The following is a 13,618-nucleotide window of genomic DNA, read 5'->3' on the forward strand; positions in this document are numbered from 1 at the left end:
CCCAGTTCCATAGTCTGCACCTGAGGCCTTACGCCACATCCACGCGTTTATATATATCAAGATGAGACGAGGAGAGGAGGGTTCGTTCATTTGGGACAGTACTAAACGACACAATCACGTTTTACATCAGGCACATTCACAAAGTGCACACACAAGTTATATTTGACAAATGTACAGTTTAGAGACTCGTGGAGGTGACCGGGAGTTTGTGACAGACGTCTGTAATGTTGACACAGACCACCATTAACCGCGCCCTCTCGCGCTCCTCTGTCATCTGGAATTCCCTTCTGGGGCTTCTTTGACTCGGCCACAGCCCGAGGACCACAAGCTGGTTCAACCAGTGAAACTCGAGCACCGCTGCAGCGATGCGACGAACTTCATTTCTGTAATGCAAACTGGTGCTCATGTACAGCGCTCTGACACCTTCGGGTCGAGTTGCGCTACATAAAATTTGTAAGATAATGTTCCATAGGTGTTACGTAGATCACTCTGTAAATAGATTTATTTGAGTTATTCCTTGGGAAAAATGCGTCTGCATCTGTTAGGGCGCTATGCTATGGTATACATTCCTCCTACATTGATGGACGTGATGCCGAGTCAAGACTGACACATACAGTCAGTTTTTGCCATTTTTGTCAGGCGGACTGCACCGGTAACCCTTACTTCTAATAAGAAGAGTGAAACTACAAGTCCCACCATGCACCGAGTTAGATGTTCCTTGAACTCTACGACTGCTTGGGGATGGCTACGCACAACATGTGTGAAATGTCAACAATGCGCGCGCTTCGATCTTCTATGACGTAAGCATTTCGATTCAACGCGCAGGTGTTCTTGTGAGTTTCTAAAGTCAGGCAAAAGGAGGTCCAGGATAACCCAGTTCATTGGTTGTTAAAGGGCGACAAGCAGGGAGCGAGTCCACCCGGTGGCCCAGGGACCTGTCCTGCAATGCTGATGAGAGTCGAGGCAAGCTCGGGCATTGTGGCCGAACTCCTTTGACCCCCTTGCAGTGACTGACTGGAAGCGCTCTTCCCTGCTTCGAAACCCGATCCCTGCGATGCATCAGTTATGCAAGAAAGAAAAGGGGCTGGCCCATCGCAGCGCATCCCCGAGGAGTTAAAAGGAGTGCCCAGGCTTGCACCAGGGAGCGCACAAGTGTGTTGTGGGAGAGTGCTGCGCTCCTGGGGACACAGGTGGACCAGGCAGGTGGCAAGACTGACGCTTTTCAGGTATATATTTACGTTTTGTCTATCAGGAATGACTGATTTATAAAATAAATGTATGTATGCGTTGTCCTGCCGCTAGCGCTCTGAAGCGTCTGTGAGGTACCAATAGCACTGTAAGGAGTTCAAACAATGACAACTGAATTATTTTATGATGCGCTAGGCTCAGAACGGACTCCGTGCGTACCTTAGAGTCATTTAATCGAGGTTCAGGGAACGTGCCTTTGAAGTTTAAGACCTGGGCTTTTCTTTTGCTTGTTGAGAAAATTGTAAAAAGAGACATGCCCCTTTTAAAGTACTAGTGCGTTTTTTTTATTTTACATTTTGTGTACTATAGGGCACCCGGTTGGGGCGGAGGTTGAAACGGAAAACACGGACTAATAATCTCCCTAGTCATTAAAATCCAGTCTCACAGAACCGGTTCATCTCTTGAAAAGCCCCCTTTACCTCTGTTTTTACCCACGCGCTAGCCATGCGAGCGTTTCACAATTCAGCCCTTTGAGACATAACGACATCAAATGGAATCATTTTAAATACATTGAATCGCATTGGGACCGCCAGTTGTTTTGCAAGTGGCAGCTTTATTTTGCGTCAAATGATAACACGTTTTAGCAGCACTTCGAATAGACGCAGACGTTGTGCAGCGCGATGTTAAACGAGTGCTTGAATTTTTAGATTCACATACGTCGCAACTTTTCGGATATTGGAGTTGAACGTATAGGTAGAAGAGACGTGTCTATAACATATTTTTGCAATTACTATTTTTCTAAGCTAATACTATGTTTTCCAAATATCTACATATATATAATACACATTTATTTTTAAAAATATATTTCTATCCAGTAACATCAATCCACAAGTTACTGCTCCTAAAGTTTGCCTCTGTCAGTAAATTGCTGATGGAGTGTCACTCTAACTGAAGATGCCACTGACTTAGAGTCTTCAGATGATTATAAACATGTAAATAGTTAAAAAATTATATTTTTAGACTATATTATTATAAACAATATTTCCCCCCGATATTGTTGTACTTGCTATTATAAATGTAGAGGTGCGATATTGTGGTAAACCATATTTTTGACACAATATTGTTTACAACAAGTGTCAGTGATAGAGTAGGTGTGCCACAGAGATGTGAGGGAAGGGAAGAGTTTTATTAATGTCTTGGGACATGTCTTTGTTTTATGATTTTATCTATGCAATTGGCAAGGTAACTACGATCCCAACCAGAATCCTCTATTCAGGGTCCACTCATCTGATAATACATTGATGCGCAAAGTATGGCCCAGGGGCCCCCTTGACCTTTACATGCGGCCCCACTGACCTTTACATGCGGCCCCCCTGACCTTTACATGCGGCCCCACTGACCTTTACATGCGGCCCCCTGACCTTTACATGCGGCCCCCTGACCTTTACATGCGGCCCCCTGACCTTTACATGCGGCCCCCTGACCTTTACATGCGGCCCCACTGATCTTTACATGCGGCCCCCTGACCTTTACATGCGGCCCCCTGGTCAACAGGAGCACTGGGCTGCAGTTTACTCGGTTTAACTCTAACAATAAAAAGATGTTAAATAGATAGGCAAGCATTTACTTCAAGGTTAATTGGTGTTAAAGGAAGGATGTAACCACTTTACCGTAGAAACACCATCATTTTCAAACACAACTTGCAGCAAAAGTGTAAAAATCTCAGTGTCTTCAAAATTCAACAAGTGTACCCAGTTAACATGCAGAACATTTTCACCTTAGTACAACTGATTATATCCGTGCATTTACAAGTATTGATTTAAAAGTGACAGGTTTCAAACATGAATTTAGAAACATTTCTTCCATCTACCCTGACAACAATGCCAATAGTGAACTAAAGAGGCATGTCAGTTATGTGCCCTCTTTGGGTGGCCTGGCTTCCTAATATTCATGAACAACATTATAGTTTAGTAAATCAAACACAGGGCAAGGTTTTGTACAGCACACATCCTGAAGCCATGTATTTTGGGGTCCTCTTAAATGTGGCAATGAAGAAAAAGGAGGGAAAGTGAAATAAAACAGTTGCCTAGGATCACACAATTTGGGAAAGTGGGGAAGCTGGGAATAATCCCAGGTTTTCTGCTTTCACATTGTTCTATTCAGCCGTTAGATGTATATGTTAGACTTCCCTTACACTCCCCTTACTGCAAATCAACCCCGACCCGACACCAACCCGCTGGCATCAATGTGGCCCTCGGCCATATCACACATCAAACCTTTGGCCCATGGTAAAATGTTTGCAAGTACCCATGTGATAAAGCACGGATCCTTTCGAGGACGAGTCATGGAGGCAGCTACCTGGATCAACCTTTAACATAATCCTGGATCAGAACCAAAATACTAGCAGTTCAGGAAAATTCTGAAAAAAAGAATATACATCAACCTTCATTTAAACACTGCTCATGCTCAAACGTCACGATTAACAGCAGAGGTATAGGTGCATACAATAAAGTATCGGAACTGCGATTCTGAGTGCAATGGGGGCGTGGCCAAACGCATAACTAAAAATAAAAAAAATCTATTTCCTATAACTATATTGTTAGATTTACTCTTAGAGGTGACTGCATGTAAAACAAAAAGCATATACCTTAAACGCAAGACAAATGGAAATTAACCTGATCTTCGCAGTGCTGTAGACCCCCTACTTTCCTTTCGACCTGAAGCAACTCCGGGTCATCATTAACCGTGCAGGAACTGTTGTTCTTTGTTAGAAAGTTTGTGAACAATTTAGATAAAGCTTAAAAAGCTTGGAAACGTCATTCCCAATAGATCCCACCCACTTCAACCTGTGCTTAACATCAGGCATCATTATCAACAGTCTAATCAGACTTGAAAGTCCCACCATTTTCCTCTCTACACATACCATCTCCAGCACACTAATGTAATATAATTGCCACGTATAGCGCTTTTCAAAACTTCTCAACAAATAAATAAAATTCCATTGCCCAAGAACATTGCCTACAGTAAGGAGACAATCCTCAATATTTCTTCATCCTAAACTGGATGCACATAAATTTTCGCCGGGCATCATTGGCGCGATGGAGGCAAATCCGGTTTTCCTTCTAGGGCCTATTTCAGTTTTTTAAGTTTAAGTGACGTAGGAGGGGTGGCCGCACATTTGCATAAATCAGAAGCCCTTTGCTGGCTCTTTGTTCCCATTGCGACCTTATGACCTGGCTCTTCATCTGCAAATTCTCTTGTTGCTGTCATCTGCGCCGTGCTGAGTGAAAGTAGTGGCCAACGTTGAGTAGGTCACAATCAGGTTGCACAGTTGTATACACATAAGTACCTTAAAGTAGTACACTTCCACCAAAGTAATCAATTGTTTATCCATTTTATTTTCTCCTTCTTGTTCAACACTTTTCTTATTTTCCATCACGTCAAAAGATGTAAAATTCGTAAATTAACTTTTAGCGTATTAATGTTCTTAGTATTGCCCATCCTGCGCCGTGCTGGCATTGGTAAGACATTTGGGGTCTCAGAAAGCTCTGTTACAAATCAAGTCAAAGCAATCACAAACAACTCCACGACTTTTCTCAAACTTCCCACCCCTACTTAAAGGGTTAACAGACACCCTTTTTGTTCATTTAGACATTTCAAGGAATATCATTTTCAAGGAAAGGTCTTTCCTATTCCACATCGCCTCTGAAAACCATCTGAGAAACGGACCCTTTATGTTTTTGTTCTTTTGGGTGTCTCCTCTATTTTCACCCTATATATTTAAGTTTAACGCCCTGAAATTACATGATTGGTTAATTAGCTCTTAGGGGCCAGGATTGGCTATGCTTCTTTACCATCATGCTTTTATAATGGTCCATAGCGACCGAAAAATTAAGCTTATTTCATTAAAGTGAACTCGCTGGTGGAGTCTGGGAATCGAACTGTAGACAGTCACGGTGTCTATTTATAGCACCTACGACCTCAGTGTGCACGCGATGGGCTCCCTCAAAGTCACTTAACTCGTTCCTCGCTTTAAATTCTAGTTCAACCTGTTAAAGAAACTGCTTCCTCGAGACAAGTCTGGGCGAAATGTACATTGAATAGAGCATCCTTTTACCTGACCTTGTTTATGTAATAAAAGCAAAGTTCTACAGTTAAGTCCATTCACATGCAAATAAGGCAGTGCACACGTTTTAAGGAAAACAGTGTGGGCGGTTTAATTATTATGTGCAGTTCAGAAATGACTACCTGGGAAGTGATGACGTGCCCTTATAATAATTCTTAATTAAAAGGTCAGTAGCCTATCTTATGGAAATAACAACCTAACATAATCACACATGAATACAAAAAAGAATATTTTTTGTTTTAATATTTAAAAAAAATCACAGGTATTTTTTCCATATATCAAAAGCGCAACTGAGCTTTGTAATGGCTGAAAGTGACAATATGTTTTTTTAACAGGCATAGGCAACTGTAATATGCTGCTCAGCCAGGTTGTGTGTGTATGTTGGAATGTTGGAGTTAGAATGTTGGAATGGTTTGAGTCAGTTGGTCTATGGGCTGAGCAGCGTACAGGCTGCTCCTGGTGGGGCTCGTTATTTATATACTTAAATACCTGTAACTTCAATCATCAATAAATATACTTGAAGTTACCAACAACGAACGGACATTTCATCATTCATATTTCCACTTATTACAATTGGTACCAGAAGTGGGGTTATTTCTATTCCCCACAATTGACGACGATTGGAAAGACCTTGCTCTTCAACCCTCAAGAAACTTCAAGTATATTCAAGATAAAGAAATTCAAGATAAAGGAAATCCTCGAAAAGCAGCTTAAACTTACTTGCACCGAGAGCCCCACCAGTGACCTCCCACCGGTCGCCCACAACACCAGAGTGCAAGTCCCTGCTTGGGTTTCTTTCTACTGCCTGCAACTACGAGATCTGAGGGTTGTTCTTGTCGCGCTACGAACAAACTTTCTACTGCCTGCAACTACGAGATCTGAGGGGCCTGCTTCCTGCAGTTCTTCCGACATCCTTCGCCATTATTTTGGGTTTCCTGCTCAGATTACAGAGCAACTTTCACAGAGCCCAGATCGAGGGAAAGGTAATCTGAACCGGTGTTTTCAGTGCCAGCTGGGGAGATCTGATACCAAGTAAGAAAAAATATTTTACATGACTGAAGGCCATTTGACAAACCCAGGAGTCAGCTGCATTGTCAATTTCGCTTCGACAATTTAAGCTGCAAAAAAAAAAAAAACGGAACTGTGTAATTATCTGCTGCCATCTACTGGAGGTTACCGGGAATCTTATTTGCCTGCAATTTCGTTGTTGAAAGGAAATGTTCCGTTCTCTTTCACTTCGGTAATTAGTGTCATGCGACAATTGAACACGGCGCAGGTACTGTATTGGTGTACTTGTGTGAGACTTCCTAATTTCTTTTTAGTCAAGGCCACATTGTAATTTTCGGGCTGATTTAATACTTTAAGCTATGTTGCCATTTTACTTCGTTTTACTATTGGCAGTTTAAACGCTCATTCGTTTTGAAAACATTTTAAAAAAATCTGCCACGAGCACATTCAGAGCGCGCAGCCTACCTCTCCTCAGCCTTACATCCTGCTGCCTCGTGAATCCATTCGTCACTCCACTGTGACGTCTTCAGTTTGTTCAGACATATTAAGCTGATTTGGTGCACGGAGATGCCGGGAGCCATCCGGCGTGGCGTCGCCGTGCGTGCCGCCATTTTAAATTTGCCACAACATCCTACTATACAGTCAGCTTTTGCCAAGCATGTTTGCTTTCGCCAACCATGTCTGTTCGCTATGCGGGATGATAAAGTTATTACAAGTTCGTTTTCATGCTGCCTCAAGTCCTTTCTTCAACCCATCATTTCAGGGTCTCCAGAATGCCAGTTGTCAATTTTAATGTTTATTTCAACAACATGGATTTTGAGACAAGCTCTCTCTTTTGAGAAATTTCAAGCGTAATCGAAGTACTGTACTTTCACTTTTTAAACAGTGCCACCTAGCTGTTATCCTTTTATCACTGCACCTCAACAAGGAAAATATAAATCCATGCGATTTAGACACTGAAAATGCAGGTCTTCGAGAGTTCCTTCCGATCCATTAATTCAACTTCTCTTCGTGGAACTCACTCCGCCTGAAGTTTCTAGAAAGTGTTACTTTCCTTGCCTGCATCGGCCTCAGTTTTCTACTTCGTAGATGTCACCATCAAAGTAGTGTGCTGTGTACTTGTCATTCATGATACCTTTATGTGTTTTTTACATAAGTACTTCACGATATATGTTGGCAGTCAAATTTAAAATAAGTACTTCATGATATCTTTACAGTTATGTTTAAAATAAGTACTGACAGTCTTATTTAAAGTAAGGATTTCGATATATTTTGTTGTTTCATGTGGTACCACCACATCTCGTGCACATTTGTTTTTCATATTGCATTTACTTTGTTGTATGTGGTACTACCACATCTCGTGCACATTTGTTTTCATATTGCAATTACTTTGTTGTATGTGGTACTACCACATCTTGTGCACATTCTTATAAATTGCTTTTGCCTTATTTCGAGTGGTACTACCACATCTAGTGCACATTTTTACAAATTGTATTTACCCTGTTTATGTGGTACTACCACATCTAGTTCACATTTTTACAAATTGCCTTGTTGCATCTCGTGCACATATTTAAAAATGTTTTGTCTTGTTTCATGTGGTACTACCGCATTTCGTGCACATTTTTTAGAGATTGCAGTTACCTTACTTAACATGTTCTACTGTTTATGTGGTGCGTTCCCACATCTATTTAATGTGGTACATCCACATCTTATGCACTTGTTCTACTGTTTATGTGGTGCGTTCCCACATCTATTTTATGTGGTGTTTCCCCATATCTATTTAATGTGGTACATCCACATCTTGTGCACACGTTATACTGTTTATGTGGCGTGTCCCCACATCGTTTTATTGTGGTCATCCCACATCTGTACTCGCAAATTGTTTTTGCGTCACGTTGTGCGTTTTGCTTTCCTTGTTTTCTTCTTCATGTTCTTGATTGTACTCTTGTACTTCCTTCGTGTCGGCCCGGCCAGCTTTCATGATCTTTGTACTTGAGTCACTTATTGCTTTGTTGTGGGTGTGTATCGGTTGTTTCCATGGGAGAAAGGGAGATGGGTGATTGAGTCGTCTTTCGTGCCTCCTGTGATCCTTATTGTTCCTTCCCACTCACTATTTTCTCATTGTTTTGGTTGTGGGTGTGTATCGGTTGTTTTCATGGTAGAAAGGGAGATGGGTGGTTGAGTCGTCTTTCGTGCCTCCTGTGATCCTTATTGTTTCTTCCCACTTACTATTTTCTCTTGGCGTTTTCTGCGTTTTCTTTCAATTTTCATATCTTGCCATGTTTTCGCTTAAGTCTTTTACTGTGACTTTTTGTTATACCTTTTTAGAGTTTCTCCCTTTTCATTGTTAAGAAGGGAGATGTTGTAATATGCTGCTCAGCCAGGTTGTGTGTGTATGTTGGAATGTTGGAGTTAGAATGTTGGAATGGTTTGAGTCAGTTGGTCTATGGGCTGAGCAGCGTACAGGCTGCTCCTGGTGGGGCTCGTTATTTATATACTTAAATACCTGTAACTTCAATCATCAATAAATATACTTGAAGTTACCAACAACGAACGGACATTTCATCATTCATATTTCCACTTATTACAGCAACTTGTAACATACACTTTTTAAACTACTTTTAGTGACAAAACAAAATGTGCTGGGTATATTTTTTAAACAATAAACTTCCTATCCATTTCTGTTTCTCTTCTTGTGGTGTTCTTTAGCTTGCTGCAAACTAAGCACAAAAGTGTGAACCATTTGCAGGTAGTTAAGCAATAACTTTCATCCTCGGGCGAAGGGGCACGGAATCCCCTTTCTAAAGATAGTGGTGGTACCCCGTGCACCCACGCCCACCCCTGACTTGAGCTCTGAATTCAATAGCGAGTGCTCAAATATGAATGAGCTGGTGGTTTCAGGTGCTGGGCGCCATCACATAATTATCAACACCGGCACTGATGACGGTCTGCCACATGGTGGCGATATTTGTCTAATTAAGAAATGAACGCAACAGTTATAAGTTAAATATACATACAAAATTACTAATACCTGCCGCCCGGCTATCTGATAGTTTTGGGGGCCTGTAACAGCTTGAATTGTCACATTTGTCGGAGTGTGATGTTAGTACCGTCCTTGGCGGCGCCGGCAGGGGCAATGGATGGTGCAAGCTACAGGGACCTTCTGACAAGGGCTCTGGCAGTTTTTTTTTTTACAAATTAAGCACTGGATACAACAAAAGTACGGTAGTGATACATTTTTAGAATTTAAAAGTAAAAACATAAATTAGGGGCGTAAACATGAATTCTCTTCAAAAAAGCACAAAGTAAGAAAATAGAAGTGGAGGGAAAAAGAAAGGAAACGCAAGAGAACAGGACATGGGGAGATGAGTGTCGCAGAGGTGCATGATGCTCTGAATCAATAATATTCTGTGTCATGGGCAGCTTTTTGGAGTCCCATATAAAAAGGGTTACGTTTAGTCACATGATATAACTGATTTGAGTCTTGTGTTCAATGACAGGCTTAACTAGTGATCCTGGCCAATAACTCTACCATGCACCCCCCACTATATAATTCAGATGAAATATGGCTTACTTAATACATTTTGAGGTTTTAGTTGCAATTTTACCACAACAAAGGATATATTATACGCATTCAAAAAACCAAGGGGTGACTAAGGTCGCATGTGGTTGTATTCTTGTCCCAATTTATTTTTAGGTAGATGGCAGACTTTCTCGGTATTTTCTCCTTTTTTTCTACAACCTTCTTTCACTGCTCCTTATCTCCACCTAGCATTTGCTTGCCACACATTTAAAGGCATTGTGTTACGCCAAAGCCTTCTCAGTATGAATGGATCTTACTCCATCTTCAGAGACTGCACTCAGACCAGTTCAAGTATGAAGTGCAAGATGCACTTTGCAGTACTCAAGTGTTTTAGAATTGCATCACTTAACATACAATCATGTAAAATGATTGTAGTGTAAAACTGGAATGTAGTGGTGGCATTCTGCTATCTCTAAGTAGATCTGCTGTCCATTGTTGTTTCAGCCTCCTATTAATGTGCATATACCTTGGCCACTGGAATTATGCGGTTGTGCAGCTGCAGCGTGTTTTTTGCACGATTCTAGATTTGACGCTTTTCCCACATAATCCAGCATCCTCTGCAGATTTCAACACAAAATATTGCTTCTAGCTCAGACTGTTCAAAAGTTACCGAAAAGCAGTGACGCGTGTTCCTGCGCAGTGGAAGGCCCTTTTTTAAATTTTGAGTGGTCACCTTTCTGTTGCTTATTTCTATGTATGGGTGTTAAACTGGTACTAAGGCGGTGCAACCTATGCCAGACGGTGTTCACAAGTGTAGAAGCATTGGCTACCAGCCTTTTGGCAAATCTTGTTTCAAGAAAAACTTTACAGCTGAGAAAGCAGCCAGGCCATCATTCTACAAAAGTAATTGGCTAAAGACAAATATTTTTTGGTTTAAAAAAGCACATATTACCATAGTAGCACCTAACGCTGAAGAGAACTACTTTGTGTGTGGATGTGCTCCTTGTGAAAGCTATAACTGACTTATGAGTCCTAATCAGTGCAACATTTGTCCTGAATTGCTTGTGTTCCATTTCAGGGAACACCTGGCCTAGCAGTATGGGCTGGGCTGTTCCCATTGGTGCTGGGTCAAGGCTGATTTGCATATAGCTGGGTCCAAACTGAGGTGGCATGTTGTACAGAACAAAGATGGACTGGTATGCGGCCTGAGTAATTACCAGTAGCTGAGATTAATTCAAACATTCCATCCATCACTTTTTTGTATGCTTCCTTCTGAAAGGATGCTGTAACTTAAAATGTATTCTGCTAGTGACCGAACAGGGGCGGGAAAAAAACCGTGAATGACACAACAGACCAATGGATGAAGTCTAGCTGAAAACTCTTATACGTACCTATGTTATACACATAACTGTTGAAAAATCAAAAGTTCTGGGCTAACACCAGACCTAAAATAGCCAATTGGTTTGCTATTGATTGCCAGTCTCTTGCCTTTGCTGATGCTTTTTTACAATATTTCTGTAAAACCTTCTTTTCTACAGAGAGGCATGAACAGACATACTTGAACAGATAGACAGAGAAAGAGAATTAGACAGACCAACAGAGAGACTTGCACAGACAGACCAAAAGAGATACTTAACAGACAGGCTTGCGCAGAGAGACAGAGAGACTTGCACTGACAGACCATCAGACAGACAAGCTTCCAAAGACCGAGAGGCTCGCATAGACAGATACAGAAATGTTTGCAAAGATAGACAGGCTTAGACAGACCAACAGATAGGCTTTGATAGACAGAAAGATGGAAAAGGCTTGCACAGACAGATAAGCAGACAGAGTGAGTCTTGCACAGACAGACAGACCGAGATGCTTGCACAGATAGACAGAGGCTCTTATAGATAGATAGGGTTGCAAAGATTGACTGAAAGGGTTGCAAAGATTGACGTTGCAAAGATTGACTGAAAGGGTTGCAAAGATTGACTGAAAGGGTTGCAAAGATTGACTGAAAGGGTTGCAAAGATTGACAGATAGGGTTGCAAAGACAGACAGTTGCAATGTTAGATAGGGTTGCAAAGATAGACATATGGTTGTAAAGGTAGGGTTCCATAGATAGATAAAACACAAAACTTGAACATGTGGCAGAGTTAAAATTAGTGATATAATAGTTAAATGTCAATGTACGCATGACACACGAGCACTTAAAGCAAACTAGAAAGCCATATAATAGGACATGTGACTAAAATGACTTGTACATATAACTGTAGCTATCAGTTAAAATACATACCAGAATAACATCCAGGACTGCAGTTAGACATGCACTTCATTGCACGCATACTAAAACAAGCATTTGCAATGCAAGCAGCCTTGCAATTGTGAAAGTTAGAGCTCTTGGCTTTGAAAATAACAACGTTTTTTACTTTTGTTTTGATATTTGCAGTGGGGTGATCATATTTGCATAGTGCTATTGCCATTCGTATGAAAGTTGTGGTGCTGGAGAACCAGAAAATGGGAAATAGGTTATGAGGGAGTGGAGACAAAAGAAATATGCTGCCTGGAAAAAAAAGTAACAACATCCTGGAAAAAGCAAACACTCATTGGGAATGCAAGATTAAGTAAAGCATGTGAAATGTGAGCAGGAAAAACATGGGTACCATAATGCTTTTACACTTATTATTCAGAAATAACGAGTGTTTTTGCATGAAAAGTTAAGGACATGACTACAGGGCCCACAAAGGACCCCTTTGAATGTCAATTGCTTATATCCTTACAAAATATAAGCAGTATGGTTTCAAAAGACCACATCCCTGAACATAGAGTAGCAGGTACACATTTCATAAACTAAAATAAGGAAAACAGCTGATAAGGATTGCATTAAACGTTTTCCGCTCTACACATCAACCGGGTATTGCAATACCTCCAGAAATGGAGCACTTCCCCCCACCTGGGAAAAACCATGTTGTTCAAAAAAGGATGAGCAAATGAAAGTAGCACTTCACTGGAAAACTCTGTAAAGTGGTGCTAATGTGTGTGGGTGTGAATAAAACCAACCTGGCTACTTTGCAACCACTTTTTTTTTTAAATTTCTTTTTCCATTTGAAATTCCTTTTTTCCCTTAATCCCGAAGCTCCACTTTGGAATAGAAACATTTCTTAAAAAGACAACAATTGCAGCAAAAGTGTTTTCTTTCTTTTTTTGGATCCATTTTACAGGGGAACAAATAAAGGAATCGAGAGGAAAGAGTGGGTAAGAGTCGTTTGTTGAGGTCACAGTTTTTAGCAAGTGAGGAGGGAGACCGAGACAGAAAGAGTTGTTACAGCAGGTCTTGTGGAAAGTTCATGAGCACCGCCTAGGCTCGACCTAAAAATTACAATGTCATGAAAACAATTTCAAATGGAATTTGGTTTGCAGAGAAATAGAGACAGTCAGAAAAGAAAAAAAAACAAAGCCTCTCCAAAAGGAATTTACAACACCATTAGTAGGAGATAGGAACAGATAGGAACTGATAACACTAGAATGTGCACTGTGTTCCACATGGAAGAGCTGGTAGAAAGCTTCCTGCTATCAGACTCTAAACACAAAGCCAGCACTAGAGTAATTATTTTATTTGATAGGTTTTTTATAGCGTTAACTAGACCGGAAGGTATCAGCGTGCTCTACAGAACTGAGAGCTAGGCAATAATCCAGTCACTGAGTATATGACATGCAACAATTTTAGGTTCAAGTGCACACAAAATATATACAGAGGAAAAAATAGTTTGGCAATGCGGGTGAAATACACA

At 41.0% G+C, this 13,618-nt stretch overlaps 1 protein-coding gene across 2 annotated transcripts in view; it reads left to right on the top strand.

Annotated features, from left to right (window-relative positions):
• The first annotated feature begins 1,087 nt into the window (after positions 1-1,087).
• Positions 1,088-13,618, top strand: part of LOC146789453 (ATP-dependent translocase ABCB1-like) — a 197,983-nt gene continuing 185,452 nt past the window's right edge. For both annotated transcript variants that reach the window (XM_085631599.1, XM_085631600.1), the window contains exon 1: positions 1,088-1,226. The gene's annotated coding sequence lies outside the window, so the exon portion shown is untranslated. The remainder of the gene's footprint in view (positions 1,227-13,618) is intronic.

This window comes from Triturus cristatus, chromosome 10 (genome assembly GCF_964204655.1).
Source record: "Triturus cristatus chromosome 10, aTriCri1.1, whole genome shotgun sequence".
NCBI lineage: Eukaryota > Metazoa > Chordata > Amphibia > Caudata > Salamandridae > Triturus > Triturus cristatus.